We start from the raw sequence: 19,620 nt of genomic DNA, 5'->3' as shown, positions 1-19,620 counted from the left end.
TCACCTCAAAAAAGATATTCTAGCACTAGAAAATGTTCAGAAAAGGGCAACTAAAATGCTTAGGGGTTTGGAGAGGGTCTCATATGAGGAAAGATTAAAGAGGCTAGGTCTCTTCAGCTTGGAAAAGAGGAGATTAAGGGGGGATATGATAGAGACTAAGGGAATATGATAGAGACTAAGGGGGGATATGATAGATAAAATCATGAGTGATGCTGAGAAAGTGGATAAGGAAAGGTTATTTACTTATTCTCATAATACAAGAACTAAGGGTCACCAAATGAAATTAATAGGCAGCAGGTTTAAAACAAATAAAAGGAAGTTCTTCTTCACACAGTGCACAGTCAACTTGTGGAACTCCTTACCTGAGGAGGTTGTGAAGGCTAGGACTATAACAGCGTTTAACAGAGAACTAGATAAATTCATGGTGGTGAAGTCCATAAATGGCTATTAGCCAGGATGGGTAAAGAAAGGTGTCCCTAGCCTCTGTTCGTCAGAGGATGGAGATGGATGGCAGGAGAGAGATCACCTGATCATTGCCTGTTAGGTTCACTCCCTCTGAGGCACCTGGCACTGGCCACTGTCGGTAGACAGATACTGGGCTAGATGGACCTTTGGTCTGACCCGGTACGGCCGTTCTTATGTTATGTTCTTATAAGCCCACTCCATTTTCAGTCAGATGTGTATGCTGCTTTGCCTATGAACTGACATCACAATGAATTAATTATGACAGTCTATTATAACAAACGCTGACCAGCATGGGAAAAGAAATTCCTCCCCAGGACTTTTCTTAATGCATGCAGACTGATTGTGACTTCAGGTTTGTTTTCATACCTCAGAGACAGGTTCTGGGAAGGAGACCGAGACACAGGAGGTACAGCACAGACTTTCAAAGCTCTATCCTGTTCTGTCATTGCCAGCCTGCTATTAAATAAAACTATAATTTGTAGCAAACTCCCTTCCTCCGGCAGAAGCACTTGGTGTTAAAATTCTCACAAGCAGTTAGAAAAAATATGCCAATCAAAAACAATTAAAAATCATGTATGGAAAAATGAGGTTTAAGGTATATTCCCTAAATTGGGGATGGGGTACTGAGACAGATGTCCAGGAGCAGCAAATCCCACACCCCCAAGCTCACTCTAGCAGTTTACCTCCCAGCTGGGGAGAAATGGTGATATCTGTAAAGGATGGTGTGGTCTGAGCTCCGATACTCGACAGGCTGGGGTCTGAAGAGAAGTCACCAAAAGGACTTTAAGAACCAAAACAATGCCAGCTCAACTGGCATTTGCTGGCAAGCAGATGAGGCAGGCCTAATGAGTGAACACACACCTGACCAAGTTGCAAGATCGGGAGTGACTATAATCAAGCCTATGATCACTAAAGCATGAGTTGCTGTTGCAACATCAGACTGGGATACGTAAGGCTGCAGCCTGCGCAAAGTGCTCATCTGGAATAAAACAAGACACTGCATTTGTGATGTGCTCTGTCGGACACACGACTTTGCATGGAAACGGACTGATCGAAAGCCATACCAAGGTTCTTAAGTTTTATTTCATTATCAGCCATTTTTGTTTTTAAAACAATAGCACTTACCTTAGGTGTTAAAAATCTCAGGTTCTCAGACATTTCAATCACAAGCTGCATTTCCTGTGTCCTAATCTATATCACATTGTCAAAATGGCAACTCTTTTTCTGAGTTTTAATTATTCTTTTTCCTAACAACAATTTAGGTTCATTGGCGTGGCAGTGAAAAAAAGGGAACCCTGATGCATATACTATGGGACACAGGCAGCTGTGGAAAGAGGTGGACACAAGAGTGAAAATAGTCCTTGGCTTCAACAGCCAATCCTCATCTGAAAATTATATTGTAGGTTATGGTCCAACCAAGCTGGGTTTAACTCTACCACAAAGACTTTGGTTCTTGAGGGCCGCAATGATTACCAAGCAGCAAAGAATCCTGTGGCACCTTATAGACTAACAGACGTTTTAGAGCATGAGCTTCCGTGCCGTTTCCGACTCAAAGAATACTTTCAGGACAACACTGAACAGCGCACTGATATATAGGTACCCTCCCACCAACAGCACAAGAAGAAGAACTCCATATGGATTCCTCCTGAGGGTTGAAATGACAGTCTGGACCTCTCCATTGAATGCTTCCGCCGATGTGCACAGGCAGAAATTGTGGAAAAACAACATCGCTTGCCTCATAACCTAAGTCGTGCAGAACGCAATGCCATCCACAGCCTCAGAAACCACCCTGACATCATCATCAAAGAGGCTGATAAACGAGGTGCTGTTGTCATCATGGACAGGTCTGACTACCAAAAGGAAGCTGCCAGACAACTCTCCAACACCAAATTCTACAGGCCACTTCCCTCAGATCCCACTGAGGAATACACTAAGAAACTGCAACATCTACTCAGGACACTCCCTACACTAACACCGGAACAAATCAACATACCCTTAGAGCCCCGACCAGAGTTATTCTATCTACTACCCAAGATCCACAAACCCGGAAATCCTGGACGCCCCATTATCTCGGGCATTGGCACTCTCACTGAAGGACTGTCTGGATATGTGGACTCTCTACTCAGACCCTATGCCACCAGCACTGCCAGCTATCTCCGTGACACCACTGATTTCCTGAGGAAACTACAATGCATTGGTGACCTTCCAGAAAACACCATCCTAGCCACCATGGATGTAGAGGCTCTCTACACAAACATCCCACACACAGATGGAATACAAGCTGTCAGGAACAGTATCCCTGATGATGTCACAGCACAACTGGCTGCTGAGCTCTGTGCCTTTATCCTCACACACAACTATTTCACATTTGATGACAATCTATATCTCCAGATCAGTGGCACCGCTATGGGCACCCGCATGGCCCCACAATATGCCAATATTTTTATGGCCGACCAGGAACTACGCTTCCTCAGCTCTCGTCCACTCACGCCCCTTCTCTACCTAGGCTACACTGATGACATCTTCATCATCTGGACCCATGGGAAGGAGTCTCTGGAAAAATTCCACCATGATTTCAACAGCTTCCACCCCACCATCAACCTCAGCCTGGACCAATCTACATGGGAGGTCCACTTCCTAGACACCACGGTGCAAATAAGTGATGGTCACATTAATACCACCCTATACCGAAAACCTACCGACCGCTATGCCTACCTTCATGTCTCCAGCTTCCATCCCGGACACATCACACGATCCATTGTCTACAGCCAAGCACTGAGGTACAACCGCATCTGCTCTAACCCCTCAGACACAGATCAACACCTACAAAATCTCCACCAAGCATTCTCAAAACTACAATACCCGCACGAGGAAATAAGGAAACAGATCAACAGAGCCAGACGTGTACCCAGAAACCTCCTACTGCAAGACAAACCCAAGAAAGAAACCAACAGGACTCTACTGGCCATCACATACAGTCCCCAGCTAAAACCTCTCCAACGCATCATCAGGGATCTACAACCCATCCTGGACAATGATCCCACACTTTCACAGGCCTTGGGTGGCAGGCCAGTCCTCGCCCACAGGCAACCTGCCAACCTGAAACATATTCTCACCAATAACTGCACACCGCACCATAGGAACTCTAGCTCAGGAACCAATCCATGCAACAAACCTCGATGCCAACTCTGCCCACATATCTACACCAGCGACACAATCACAGGACCTAACCAGATCAGCCACACCATCACCGGTTCATTCACCTGCACGTCCACCAATGTAATATACGCCATCATATGCCAGCAATGTCCCTCTGCTATGTACATCAGCCAAACTGGACAGTCGGCACGGAAAAGGATAAGCAGACACAAATCAGATATTAGGAATGGCAATATATAAAAACCTGTAGGAGAACACTTCAACCTCCCTGGCCACACTATAGCAGACCTTAAGGTGGCCATCCTGCAGCAAAAAAACTTCAGGACCAGACTTCAAAGAGAAACTGCTGAGCTTCAGTTCATCTGCAAATTTGACACCATCAGCTCAGGATTAAACAAAGACTGTGAATGGCTTGCCAATTACAAAAGCAGTTTCTCCTCCCTTGGTTTTCACACCTCAACTGCTAGAACAGGGCCTCATCCTCCCTGATTGAACTACCTCATTATCTCTAGCTTGCCTGCATATATATACCTGCCCCTGGAAATTTCCACCACATGCATCTGACGAAGTGGGTATTCACCCACGAAAGCTCATGCTCTAAAACATCTGTTAGTCTATAAGGTGCCACAGGATTCTTTGCTGCTTTTACAGATCCAGACTAACACGGCTACCCCTCTGATGAATGATTACCAAGTGCGTGATTTGACAAAAATGGAGGAGTAGGCTTATGCCCAAAATAGAGGAGTGGTATTTGGACCTGTCTGAGTTTTCAGCTAAAGAAATATTACCTTATCCACGTAGAGAGCAAGTATAGGAATTCAAAGAAATCTGATAGATGATAGGTTTCATGATACATTTGGCTTAAGAATGCTGAGATAGCTCAAAGAATGCCAGACTTCCATTCAATTTCACCTCTCTGCTTTTTTCCCTCCCTCTTCCCACCCTCCACCCCAGCCTTCTCCTTCCCTCTTTTTCGTATTTGTGTAAGTTTACATTATTGTTACCCCCACCCTAACATGTTATGTCTGTGTAATATTGTCTGATTTTGTACTGCCTGGTCCTGAACCTTTGACAAGTTGTAAAGTTGCACAATTGCATACTTTAGTGGATATCCGATGAAATGTGCAGCATTAGGTAACAAACAAGCTGTAAGTCATTTTCCTCTTTGTAACTTTTATTGTTTATGAAAATTACAAAAAATAATAATAGTGATTTAGGCTGCCATTCAGGAAAGCAGTCACTGTGTAAGTACCACTGAAGGCAAGCATATGCTTAAGTGATTTCCTGGATCGGGTCCTTATTCTTCTTTGTAATTTGATGGCGTAATAAGAACATTCTTTTACACTGAAATTTTCTTTTAACAAAATGACTTAGGACCTGATCCAGAGTGCACTGAAGTCAATGTGAGTCTTTGTGCTGACATCACTGGGCAAACGGACAAGGCTTTGCTCTCAGAGAGAAACTGTGTGCTAATAAATCTCAGCAAAAGAGAAATGGAACAAAAAAAAAAAGGAAACGTGAAAACACAACTGTGCTCACAAACATGCCCAGACATGTGATGAGGCCGTCAAAAACTCCTTTCACAACAGTGACAACCACCAGAAATCAACACCACTACCACCCAGCTGTTCATGTATCATGCATGAGATATTATTATATTGTTTGTTTATGAAACATCCAAAAGCGTGCCAGACGCTCTTCATTTCAAAGAGAAAGAGAAGGCCTGTGCCCCGAGGAGATTACACACTCATTCTAGATGTGATATTGCATGCAAAAGTAGCAAACAATAGAGTGGATGAAGGGGGAGAGGAGAGAGGGCCGCAACCACAGGATCTCATAGATATTCGGGATAGTGAGCCTCTCCCCTATTTAGAGCTAGGTGAAGTTGTCATTAGTAACTACTTTGTTTCTGTTCTGGGAACAAATATAGTCCAAGCCCCCTCTAGAGTAAGAGCCCTGGTTATATATACCAGATCCATCTACTCACAGAAAGCAACAAGAGAGGGGATTCACCCTCCCAAGGTTTAAGATCAAACATTCATGCTGTATGAGAGAATGAGTCCACAGAAGCATGACAGGGAGTAGGCCTCTTTCACCTGTTTTCTATTTTGGCCTAACACACTTGAATGCCCCCAAAAGAAAAGCCCCAGGCCCTTGTCCCATCAGAAAGCCTCCTCCTTTCTTTCTGTACACAGCTCTCCATTATCCTTGTACCACTAGGTGAAGTGATGCATTTGAGAGGTCAATTTACTCTGGCAGGGGGTTGGGGAGCCATGAATCTCTATTCTTCTGTGTTCAGACTCAAAAGGGAACTGAGGAGCTGTTGTGTGTACCAGCTCAGCCATACTCTCTACTGGAGAGTAAATAAACCCAAGCCTTTAATCTGTACTGAAAGGAAGTGGAGTGCAGGGATTGTGATGGGCAATATGTTCAAATAACAAAGCGGTCTGACCAACATGCGCTTACAAACCAGTTAAAGTATTGGCCTCTGAATTTCAAATCTTCCTAACATCCCTCTCAAATGTTCTGCATTATGTGATTCTATTGGGCAAGGGGTTTTGGTTGGGTCAGTTTCTTTATTTTTTGCAGTATCCTAAGTGACAACATTCTTCACAACAGGCTCAGTTTCTCTGGTCTGCAGCCTTTCCTGCCTTGAACACACACAAAGGTGTTCTATTCTTTACAATTAAGTCAAGAATATCCATTTCATCGGGGACTGCCAAACCCAAATTAAACCATTGTGAATTTGGACATTTGTAAAATTCCAGCCAAGCAAATGAGGAAATGCCAGATACTAGCGGGTTCACTGGTGTTCCAGAATTTGTCTCTTAATTATTATATGTCGCAAGAATGCATTTGGTAAATGATGCCACTGTCAGACTTTCAGCAAAACATTCTATCTGATGCGGATAGATCAATAATTTGATCAGCCCTCTCTTTTAAAGTCCATGTAAAAAAACCTAAAACTTGAAGTCCATGTAATTTTGTGTGTATTTCTTTAGCAGAAATATCTCAGAACTTTTCCCTCAAACTCTCGCATAACCCATAACTTACAAGTTGTCCCACAATAACAAACCAGCGGATATTTATGGGTGAACAAAAATGTTTATCAGGAAATGCATTTTAGATTGATGCCCTCTGAGTAGTGGTAAGAACAGCTGTAGCATGTGATTATGATGATGCAATCACAGAGTGATGCTACTGGTCCTAATGGCTGGGATATCCTAAATCAGGATGTTTATTCCTCTGACCTTAATAGGAACATTCAGATGGCTTTTGTGGGCTAGTGATTTATGGATTGCTAAAACAAGCCATTATAAATATCTTAGACAAACAGGCTTCTAATTTTTTAGAATCATCTAGGAAAGGAAGGAGAATCTGTAATCACTTTTCCTAAAATGTTCCTGAAATGTAAAACATTTTAAAATAATAGGAAGTACATCCAGAACAGTTGCCATGACAGCTCCAGATATGCCCAGGACGAAACCTGGTTAACTAGATTAAGTTTACTTGTATGATCAAGCCTGACTCTCCTTTATCTACTTTCCACTTCACAGGCTATGTCCTGTGAGCATGAAGGATAGCTCTTGGCTCCGTTTTCAGACAGCTGAGAGACAGAAAGAACAGCAACTCACCCTCTGCTTTCTTTCCTTTAGAGCTTCACTCACCCACCAAATCAATCATCAAGAAACCGATAGGTGAAGAGTCCTTTCCTCCCAACAGCTGGTGAAGGAACGAGAAAGGGCCCTGAACTGCCAGTAACCCAAAGGAACACAAACACAAGGAGAAATTCCAGGCAGACCAGATCCATGGGGGAGATGTAGGAAGGCATCACACGGGTTAGTCCTGCAGATTGATCACCCAGCTCACAGAACACAGGGTTTGGCACTTGTACCAGAGAGTTTGAATTTTTTAAATCCAGGAGGAGGCAGACCCCGCTGAATGACTTGGACAGTGCAAAATACAGCATTGTTTTCTCTTGAGATCACTACATGAGGTGGAACCTGAACTTCTGGGCTGATCTCTACCACAGGGCTCATGTTTTCCCAAATGACTTCCCTGAAGAGTGGGGTGCAGTAGTAATAAAAATAGAACCTAAGCATGGCCTCCTGGCCAACTGGGAGGGAGTAAAAGATGGTTACTCACCTTTGTAACTGTTGTTCTTCAAGATGTGTTGCTCATATCCATTCCAATTAGGTGTGCGCGCGCCGCATGCACATTCGTCGGAAGATTTTTTCCCTAGCAACACCCGGCGGGTCGGCTGGGCGCCCCCTGGCGTGGTGCCGCTATGGCACCGAATATATACCCCTGCCAACCTGTCCGCTCCTCAGTTCCTTCTTGCCGGCTACTTCGACAGTGGGGAAGGAGGGTGGGTTTTGGAATGGATATGAGCAACACATCTCGAAGAACAACAGTTACAAAGGTGAGTAACTGTCTTTTCTTCTTTGAGTGCTTGCTCATATCCATTCCAATTAGGTGAATCCCAAGCCTTACCTAGGCAGTGGGGTCGGAGTGAGATACTGCAGAATGCAAAACTGCTAAGCCGAAGGCTGCATCGTCTCTGGATTGTTGCACCAGGGCATAATGGGAAGTAAAGGCGTGTACTGAAGACCACGTAGCTGCTCAACATATCTCCTGAATAGGTACTCGAGCTAAGAAGGCGGCCGACAAGGCCTGGGCCCTGGTAGAATGTGCGGTAATACGACCCGGAGAGGCATGAGCTAGATCATAACAAGTCTGGATGCACGCCATTACCCAGGACGAAATCCTCTGAGAAGAGACAGGTTGGCCTTTCATCCGGTCCGCCACTGCAACAAAGAGTTGGGGCGTTTTGCGGAAGGGCCTCGTTCGGTCGATATAGAAGGCGAGCGCCCTACGGACGTCGAGCAAATGTAACTGCTGCTCCCTACGAGATGTATGCGGTTTGGGGAAGAAGACCGGGAGGAATATGTCCTGGTTGAGATGAAAGGCCAAGACTACTTTTGGGAGGAACACCGGATGTGGGCGTAACTGCACCTTGTCCTTGTGGAACACTATGTATGGTGGGTCCACCACCAGAGCCCGAAGCTCAGAGACTCTCTTAGCTGATGTGATGGCTACAAGGAAGGCTGCTTTCCATGACAAATATAGGAGTGAGCAGGTTGCCAACGGCTCGAATGGAGGGGACATAAGTCTCGTCAGGACTAAATTGAGGTCCCAGGAAGGGGCGGGGCGTCGTACTAGGGGGTATAGATGCTCCAAGTCTTTGAGGAACCTCGAGACCATAGGGTGGGAGAAGACGGAGTGAGTACCTTCTCCGGGGTGGAAAGTAGAAAAGGTCTCTGGCGTGGTGGGAACGATAAGCTCTACCGAGGCATGTGCCGGGGAGCTGTCATGCACCGGACTCTACGGCTCTTGCATGGTCGGAATCAACAGTGCCAAGATTGCCGGTGCCGCGGCAGTTGCTGGTGCTATGCGGCTCGGTTTCGGCTGCTGCTCAGACTGCAGTGCAGATATTGGAGCCGCAGGAGCTTTCAGCTTTCTGGCACGCAGGGAGAGGGAGCGGTGCCGGGCTGGCTTCTGGGCCGGTGACGGCTGGTGTCGGGACGTCTTCGCGGCGCCGGTGCTCTCTGGTGCCGACAAGGCACTTCTCCCCGGCACGGACTGTGCGGCACTTTGTGCCGAAGACGGAGGAGTGAGGGCTGCCTCCATTAGGAGCTGCTTAAGGCGAAAGTCCTGCTCCTTTTTTGTCCGCGGCTTAAACGACTTGCAAATCCGGCACTTATCTGCAAGATGGGATTCCCCTAGGCACTTTAGGCAGGAGTCGTGGGGGTCTCCCATTGGCATCAGCCGCCGGCAGGCCGAGCACAGTTTGAAACCCGGTGAACCAGGCATGAGTCTGGGCACTGGGAGAGGGGAAGGGGCTAATCCCCAACCCTCTGAACTATATACACTAACTACGTTTACAAAAGGGTATTAAAAGTATTAACTACAACTGTAAAACTAAAACTATATACACAATAAGTACTAGAACGAGTGAATAGCTAGGGAAGTGGAGATCAGCTAAGCCGCGCTCCACTGTTCCAGCGACCGACATGGGCGGTAAGAAGGAACTGAGTAGCGGACGGGTCGGCAGGGGTATATATTCAGTGCCATGGTGCCCAGCCGACCTGCCGGGTGTTGCTAGGGTAAAAATCTTCAGATGAACGTGCACGTGGCACGCGCACACCTAATTGGAATGGATATGAGCAAGCACTCGAAGAAGAATCTCAAGATGCAGTTTCTAGGACCCAATGCGGACAAAATATACACCAAAGCAAGGCTGAGGAGCTCTTCTCCAGGAGGAGATGGTGATTATAGAGGAGCATGCTTTCATGTACAGGGACTTCCAAAAGCAGTCAATACCAATCTCTATTTTTCCCTAAAAGGAGCTGAACTGGATGAAGCATGATAACCTGGAGCAGGGGAAAGGGTTGTAGGAGTGTGTCCCCGATAGCTTTATCTACCATTAACGATCTTGCAAAAATTTTGGCCACAAAACAGCTGACCCTCTGGGAGGCAAGAGTGACCTACGTGGGATCACCTTCCTATTCTATATTGACAAAGCCTGACAAGGCATAACAAAGGCAGCCTATAGCAGAAACAATCCCTGATGTAATAAGTTTCATATGCCTTTTACCAAGCTTAACTTGGGTAGTGTCCAGCGCACATTTGGAAAAGACTTCCCATTAGTCTTGGCATCATCAGCGATTCTACGCAGACTGTCCTGAACTACAGAGATGGAATCTTGCTACTCACTTGGCAGAGATGGAAGAATCGGCCTCACAAAATGAATAGAATGAAAAAAATGTTGCCACGTGACTGCGACCAGAGCTGTGATGGAAGAGGGGTTTAAGCGAAGGATCCAGTGGAGGGAGGACTAGCTCTGGTCCAAGTTGTCTCTATACTGGCCTGAAGTGTCACCCTGTTAGTGCAAGGAATCCCAGTGCACAGGCTTGCATGGGGCCACAGACCCATCTGTTTCCACCCCTGGGAGCTCATCAGGGTATGTTTGCGTAAGAGTTAGGATGTAGTGCGCAAAGTAATTTAACCCCCAAATTACTAAAATTATAGCCTGGAGAAACAAAGATCAGGAAAATTGAATTATTGTTCCCTGTGATACAAATTCAAGGATGTGTGAACCCACAGTCTATCAACACAGGCTCTTTTTGTGCCTAACGGATGCTATAACTCAGCACTAAGTTATTAACCCTGCATAATTTAGTCTACAAAGAACAGCAGCAGAAGCTGGAAAAAAGGAGTTCGTGCCGTTACAGCTTCGTCTGCGGGACCTTTCCTGAAGCACACCTCCAACAGAAGTTACAGTTCCTATAAGCGTGAGAGCCACTTCCTGTATTCTGCTCTCTAGGTGAGCTAACCTCAAAATTAATGATTCCCAAACTCAGTAGGTGGATCCTGTGCAATTAACCTACCTCCTAGCTTCTCCAAACAATGTACTGATGGCAAAGGGAAGTTTGGTAACAGGCATAGGATTCATCTTCTTTTAAACTAAAACTGTAGGTTTTTTTAATAGAAAGGGCAACCTGGCTAAGTCCAATGAAATTCAGAAACTGAAGAAGAGCTTTAATTCAGTTAAAGAAACCGCTCAAAGAGTATTCATGCCTTTTAATCCATCAACTTGCTTTGAACAGTGGTTTAAAGACAGGCAAATGACTGAAAACTAATCATCTTAAAGTTAAATCCCACGTCTCTTTTCCAGACATATATGTTATCCAACTAGTCAGTGTTTAAACATCAGAAGCTGTTAATAAAGCTTAAGTGACCATAACAGTTCAACAGCCAACTGAAATCAATGGCAGTGACAGAGTTAACCTACTGTGTGGTGGTGGCATGGCTGGGCATGGGCACCAACATTTGCAAAGCTGTGCTGGAGCTAAGGGATTGTTCCTGGCTCCTGAGCTTGTTGCTGGTCTTTGCTTTATGCTGAAGCATCTTCTGTTGCTGCAAGTTTCTCGTGTCATTTTGCAACTTCTGTCCTTTGTTGAGGAGCAAGATCCTTGCTCTAAGTTGTTTGAGGGCTTGTCCCCACACAAAAGTTGTAAAGGTTTAACTATACCTGTCTAGTTAAAGTGCACAGCCCCCTACCTAACACACCAGTTCTATTAGTATAAATGTGCTTTATACACTATTCCTATTCAGGAAGGAAAATAAGCTGCCTTATACTGGTATAATTGCATCTACACTGGGGTTGTACTGGTATAACTATTCCAGTTTAAAAAAAAAAATCACAATCCTAACTGAAAGTAATTTCAGGCCTCAAATTATAGGAGCTACTTTCGTTCTTACCCAATTTACTGAAAGCAGAGAACACACTTTCAGAGTCCAGCTGGACTCAGGTATCAGTGTTTGTCACTTCTTCATTGGCTCACTTCCTTATGGGCAAGATTCAGTTACTTCTTCAGTTAATACCTATGTAGCAGGACTTGTGGACTCTTGTCAAAGTTGTTTATTAAACCTCTATTCCTGGATGAGAAGTTCTCAGTCTCTCTCTCTGAAGTTACTTTCAAAACATTTTCGTGTATTCAGTCCATTTACTGAAATATTGAAGTTCCATAAATTTATAAAAATGCTTCTTTTTCCAATGACCAAAGCCACATTTTACAGTCAAGTCTTTTTGCTGCTTGGATCTAATACTTTCAGGGCCAGATTTTCAAGAAAGGTCTCAGTACCCAAGAGCTCCTAGTTAGGCGCCTAAATGAAGGTACCCAGATTTTCAAAAGCTCAGCTTCCAATGTTGTCAGTGGGGGAATTTGCTGTTATTCCCAACAGGTGCTGAGAGTTCTTGATATTCTGGCCCTTAGAGTGTATATCATTAAGATGCTCTTTTGAAATGTAGCTACTTCCATTCAACAACCTGCCTGGATTCTCCTGGCCTCCTCCTAAAATTGAGACATTGATGTGCCAGCCAGCTGCAGATGTGCAAGATGCCTTCAGGCAATTGGGTGACAAGTGGAAAAAAAGAAAAACCTCACCAGGTCCCACACTCTTGATTTAGTTCAGCTGAGTTTGGGGTTGGGCTCTAGGCTCACAGGTCTTTTAGAACCAGAGAGGGCTACCTTCTCACAGACTGGCCTGATTAATGTGTGCGGGGAAGAGGGGGGATGGACTGCCAGGAAGCACCATCTCTAGAATCTAATCCTGCCAGAAAGGAAAGACTTGGGAAGAATTCATCATAAGAAAAATACAAGTCTGACGTAACCAGCTGGAAGAGTTGTTTCCACCTGCTGGAGACAGGAAAACAAGGGCCCAATCCAAAGCCCACTGAAGTCAATGGAAAGACTGCTCATGCTTTTATCACCATGACAGCAAGACCGGCATCATTAAGAAATATGGTGGTAAAAACACCTAGGCCCTGTTTTGCAGGAACGTTCTCATGGTTGCTATCACTGGAGAGAGCTGTGCTGGTGGTGGCCCAGTGGTGGGAGATTTCCAGAGAAAGGGCTTTGGAGACATGTCTACACCAGCCTTTTTTAGACACAATCTCCCACCACTGCTACCAAGGAGGGAACTCTAGCAAAGACAAGGAGCTGTCAGCCAACCACCATCGAGATCTGCTCTGAGCAGCTCTCTCTCCTGACTTACCTTATTTTGAAGATTTCACCGATGCCTTGGAAGGGGTATTTTTGCACACTCATAACTTCAACTGTGTATATCTGTCAGTCTCCAGGCCGAGTGCCCTTCGTGCAACCCCTGGGGCTTTGGAAATGGTTCCTGCTTCCACGGACTACATCCCCATCGGAGACTGTCATCACGATAACCCTACACTAGCTGTAGTCTCCAGAAGCTACTGAGTAGACAGACAGAAAAGCTGCCAAGTTGGATCAGCCACTCTCAAGTTACATATGTTCACACACCTTCTGGGACTCCGCCCTTCTATTCCACTCATGGAGCTCACAATGATCCTGCATCCCAGAAGCGGAGTAGCATAGTGGGGAATCAGACCCTTCACATACAAGGAGAGGCAAAATTGACTTAATCTGGTTTATCATGATCTCACTTGCCTGCTCCTTTTGGAGTTTGGTTTGGTTTTTTTCAAATCGCTCCTCTCTTTCAGGCCCGAATGTGTTTCTTGAATGTCTTTATACTTTGCATCTGTTGGCTTTTCCAGTAACTTACTGCATAAGTTTAGCCCCCTTTGCACAAAGTAGCTCTGGCTGCATTCCCTATTTACTCCTGGAGTCCCAATTCTGATTATTTAGATTGTAGGTAGGAATTTCAAAAGTGCCTGAGCAAGTTACCTTCCTAACTCCAGTTGACCTTCAAAGGAAATCAGGCTCCCAGCTTGCCCAGGTAACTGAAAATCCTACCGTATGTTCCTTAGGGTTTTTTAAAACCTCCCTACAAGTATGACAAATGTATCCTGGCTTTGAATTCATTCTTTTGTTTTATAAATATTTCTGCTAGCTCATGTCATCAATCTCCTCTGTCCCGCAGGCTGTAAACCCAGTCACAATTACGACTTTCCTTTTTAATTTAGATTCTTCAGGCTTCTTGGCCTAAATTGCATCTTTTCAAAACAACAAACAAATCATAAGAACTGATACTAATTAACATTTCTATTGCAGTAATGCTTAAAGACCAATCAGGGTGGGACCCCATTGTTCTAGGTGCTGGACATATACACAGGACATGACAATTCCTGCCCCACAGGGTTGACCATCTAAAATTCCCATGGCATGGTAGAGAGTCTTTCACACCGATGGTCTGACAAGTGCCTTATGGTCATATTTAAAGCCCAGTGAACTCAGTGGGAGCCTTTCCATTGACTCGAGTAGGCACTGGCTTAAACAGCAGCTGTCATTTCTCTTTCTAACCAAGTCCCTCTCCTATTACAACCTAGCACCTATTTACCCGTTGTGCACTTGGTCAGTGACAATCCGTCTTCTGTGATAACCTACAAACCTTCTCCCGGATCACGACTGCTCCTTTCAGTACATGTCTTAGATGGTGCTGGACTGTCTGTGAATTAATTTGAATTTAGAGCTTATTAAGTCACGAAGCTGCTTGATTCAGCAGGAAAACTAGTAAGATCTGGTGTTTCTGAGATGTTACGTCTCTAACAACTTGCTGAATTGTTAATTCAGACATTGGCTAATCGGGCTGTTCATCCCAATTCCCCTTTCTGGGCGGTCTGTAAAAACAAAAACAAAAACTTGGGGAAAGAAAATAGCATTCCCTGGAGGTTTAATGTCATACAAATCTGAGTCATAGCTTGTGAACAGCTTCTTTATTTCCTTAAGTAATTGCTTGATTTTTGTTGGTAATAGAAGAAATTTTGACCACAGCCCTTCTTTCTGTAGCCTTGCTGGGAGTTTGCCAACATTCAGTCTGTGTTAATAGCTTGAGAATAATACAGCCCTTGTTTTTTTCAGTAGGAACAGGGAGGAAGCACCTCAGAGACAAAAACAGGAACTGTCTCAGGGTTTAAAAAATTCAGTGGGCCAAACCTCTCACCTGAGGTCAACTGTTCTGTGCACAACGGGGCAGGCTGGGACTTTCTCCACCTTTTACTCACACAGGTGAGCATTTAACGCTCATCAGCTGCCCCAGTGAAATCTCTCAACTGTATGGATGGCATGGACTGATGGGAGGAGCTCATTATCAGCTCCCAAAACACAGGCTTCCCCTTCTAATTTCTGTCTTGGCAAGAGGCAAGACTTTCTGGAACGTTTCATCAAAATCTGCTCAGCTAGTTTGTTTGGTGGTTTGTTTGGTTTTTATTTTGTTTTTACATTTATGTTTGTGTTAAACTCGTTCTGTAATTGAATGATGAGTGAAAAATGTCTCACTAAAATATATAGGACAAGTGTTTGTTTCTCTAAACTCTCAATGAAATCTACAAAATAAGCCATGTCTGAACATGGACTCTACTATACCTTAACTCACAACATGTGGCATAGCATAAGAAATTGGAATTTACAGCCACGATTTTGCATGGAGATTGGCTAATGTTGACCTGTGCAGAATCCACTGACGTCAGTGAAGCTGTGCAGGGTCCATCTTTACCCACTACCTTCCATCAAGGCCTATGCAATTAAAAGGTCAACATATATTCATAATACAAGGTGAGGTTATATTTTATGGCACGAGACAGAGAGAAGAGCTAAAGCTAAGCTTTTCCTATTAACTCTGCATTTCCTCTCTTCTGACTGCTTTAGTCTCACCTGCAACACCACACTAATGCTAGTTTTTTGCACGAAATTCTACACTAAACAAAGCATTAAACCGCATTTGAATCCACTGAAAGCCACACGGTCTATCAATTTGTTCTGGTTTGATGACATTTTGATAAAAATACAAATACAAAGGAAAGGGAGGTAAAAGAGGCGAGGTTAATAGCACCCCATCCACACCCCAACTAAAGATTCGTTAGAAGAGAGTAGGAGATGAAAGTGTTTTTCAGTGGAGAGCAGTTAACACCAAAAAACAATGTTACGGTTTCCTTACAACATTCTACACCTTTCTAAAAACCCAATGTTTTAAACCTCTGGAAATGAGCACTTATCCTGCATCCCTCACTAGCACTCCACCCAATTTACCTTAACTTTGCCCTCTTTGGATATGTCTACACTGCAAGTGAAAATATGATTATTATAACATGGCCCAAGCATAACCTGCAGGGGTAACGTCAGTGTGAAGACATGCTGGCGTGAGCCAGCAACTTGAGGATGCACCCAGGCTCTCTGGTGGCCCCGTCCCCTTATTTTGTTTTGTTATGGAAATGTGCTGCTGGAGGCATTCCGTCCACTTTGGGCCAGATTCTCTGCTAGTGTAAATACACTTATTCTTAGCAGCTGAGAATCTGGCTCCATTTTCGTCATCCTGTTCTTTATCTCCCCTGCTGCATCCTCCTATCTGCCTCCCCCCTAGGATTCCTGCCCCATCCAATCCCCCCCCATTCCCTGATGGCCTCTCTGGGACGCCTGCCCCATCCATACACCCCCACTCCCTGTCCCCTGACTGCCCCCTACCACTCCATCCAACCCCCCTCCTTCCTGACTGCCCCCAGGGACCCTGCCCCCATTCAATCCCCCCGGTTTTCCTCCCAACCATCCACACCCCCACCCCCTGATGACCATCCTGAACTCCCCTGTCCTCTATCCGACCCCCCCCGCCCCCGCTCCCTTACTGCACTGCCTGGAGCAGCCACACTGCCCAGCTGGAGCCGGGCCACGCCGCCACCACCACGCAGCACAGAGACCGGGTCAGGCCAGGCTCTGCAGCTGCGCTGCCCCAGGAGCTCACAGCCCTGCCGCCAAGAGCACTGCACTGGCGGCGGGGAGAACTGAGTCTGTGGGGAAGGGGGAACAGCAGGGGAGGGGCCGGGGGACTGGGCAGGACTGTTCCGCGGGCCGTAGTTTGCCCACCCCTGCTGTAGATTCACACCCTGGCGTGCTGCATGTAAGTTGCTGGGTAGACAAGTTGTGAGAGAGAGAAAAAATAAACAAACAAAATGGAAGATAGGGAAGACCACTCAGGAATAGGTATCTTTACATTTCTGGTTTATACCTGCCCATTTCATTGCATGTGCTGCTCCTGGGGGGGTCATTACTTCTTCCAGGACAGTGCTTCTGGGACAGGCTAGTTTCATGCTCACTGTTGTGTCCATCTGACCTCGTTTGTATTTGAATGTTGGCCATTCAGTGTTCAGATATGACCCAATCACTGGAGCAGTACATGTAAGAGACTAGCTCTTCTCATGCCTTCTTCTGTGGCTGGCGTTTGTCTCCTATCTATGGTCTGTCATTATCAATATGAACCCATCAGGGAGTCACATGCTGCTCTAACATGACAGGAGTTCAGACAGTGCTGTTGGCAGCTGATTTATACCAGCACATTCAAAGTCTGAACTTGCGTCACACATCCGAATGCCCTAACCCAACTAAGCTGTGGGTTTGGCTACACTTGCAGCTGTACAGCGCCGGGAGTTAAGCTGTCTTCGTACAGCTGTGTAGGGAAAGCGCTGCAGTGTGGCCACACTGACAGCTACCAGCGCTGCAGTGTGGCCACATCTGCAGCATTTGCAGCGGTGTTGGGAGTGGTGCATTATGGGCAGCTATCCCAGCATTCAAGTGGCTGCAACGTGCTTTTCAAAAGAGGAGAGTGGGGTAGAGTGTGACAGGGAGTGTGGGGGAGACAGAAAGAGTGGATTTTTGGAACTGACACTGTGTCAGTTCCCTGCCTTGCAAGTTCTAATGACTTGAAGATACACAGCACCAACCTTTAATCGTTTTAAAAGTTTCGACCCCTTCCCCCACCCCTCTCTCATTCTCTAAATGCAAATAGCCTTTAGACTAGATAAGCAGCTGCTCCAAAACGGACCCCACTCCCCGTCTCTGGTCTGCTTCTCTCCTCAAGCAAACACTAGCTGTAGACATTCATCCCCCTGCCTGCCTCTGCTCGAGCAAACAATAGCTGTGTTTGTTTTTTAGGTAAGCAGCTTCGGGAGCCCCTGAGTTCACAACAAAACAAAGAGAGGCATCACAACAAAACAAAGAGTGTTATCTTTACTTAAAAAGCATTATGGGAAGGTTATGGAGGTCAGTTTCAGTTACAGCGTAGTAAAATTAATCACTGTTTACACTGGCACCCCAGCACTGCAAGAGCAGTGCTGTTCTCTTTATTCCTCTCGTCGAGGTGGAGTACAGGCAGCGCTGTAGCCAGGGAGATACAGCGCTATATGTGCCTTGCCAGTGTGGACGTGGAGTAAGTTACAGCGCTGTAAAGTCACCACCAGCGCTGTAACTCTCAAGTGTAGCCAAGCCCTTAGTCTGAGTCACTTTTCTCCATGGTGGAGAGCTGTGGGCAGCAGTGTATTAGTGCAGAAGGATGGTATGTATGCAATCTTTATGCATGCCTGAACAGATACTATCAGCTACCTTTCATTACCATCCTACTCAGTGTGAGAGATCCTTGTTATGCTAAGCAGATAGCCCGTAACCAGAGCTACCTGCTGCATGTGTACAGATTCCTCCTTACTGTAAATGCTGTTCCTGCATTCAGATAAATATTTCCCTTTCCTTATCTAGACCTTCCACCCTCACTGAAGCAACATCCATTGAGCAGATGAATGTGGCATGTGTATCTCATGCTTGACAGGACGCTGCTCTTCTTGAGTGTGGTTTTAGCTGCATTCCCCTTTTCAGTGGCCAGTAAGGTTTACAGACAAATTTAACTGGGAGGCAGCGGGTAGGGCACTAGACTGGGAATCAGGAGACCTGGGCTCTGTTCTTGGCTGGTCCAAGTCACTTCCCCTTTCTGTGCTTCTGTCTCCACTGCACTCCCTTCTGCCTGTCTTGTCTATTTAGACTCTCAGCTCTTCAGCACAAGGACCAGGGTGTATGAAAATGAAGGTTTGTGGTTTTTTTATTTAGATCAGATTTTTATTTAAAATTAAATACAGGTTGATTATTAAAAATAAACATTTAAAATTAAATTGAAATTGACAACCTATGTTAAGGTCTACACCTCTATAATCTAATAACATCATTTAAATTAAATGCAAAAATAATATTGCACTCCATGTTTGCTGCCAAGTGTTAAAGAAAGTCCCACCACTGTCCTGGTGGAAGTCACTGGCTCAGCAACTGGAACCAGAGTTGGTTGAAGTGCCAAAGCAGTATTTGACAGCAGTAGCCTACTCTGCAAATGCAGAGAGAATATTTTCTTAATTTCAGTTTATTCAACTAGTTCAGTTCAATGACTAGTTCATTCAAAGTTTAAAAAAAGCAGGAATGCTTGTTTTCCTCTTCCAGTCTATGAATAAAAACTAGGTGTGAAAGTATGGTCCAGCAGTTCTAAACACTTGAGGGATGTGGTGAACACAGTTAGTTCAACACATTACCTACAGATAATACTTTGTTGTAATAAATCAGTTAATTTTAAATGCAAAATATGTTTTGATAAACATACACAGAAACTAGTATCCAGCAGCGTTAATGTAGTTTTATTCAAGTA

At 45.1% G+C, this 19,620-nt stretch overlaps 1 protein-coding gene across 1 annotated transcript in view; it reads right to left on the bottom strand.

The window, feature by feature from the left end:
• LOC127046815 (metalloprotease TIKI1-like) overlaps nt 1-19,620 on the bottom strand; it is a 105,465-nt gene that overhangs the window by 17,636 nt on the left and 68,209 nt on the right. The window lies entirely within an intron of this gene.

This window comes from Gopherus flavomarginatus, chromosome 3 (assembly GCF_025201925.1).
Source record: "Gopherus flavomarginatus isolate rGopFla2 chromosome 3, rGopFla2.mat.asm, whole genome shotgun sequence".
Lineage (NCBI taxonomy): Eukaryota > Metazoa > Chordata > Testudines > Testudinidae > Gopherus > Gopherus flavomarginatus.
This window is presented reverse-complemented; position numbering and strand designations above follow the sequence as displayed.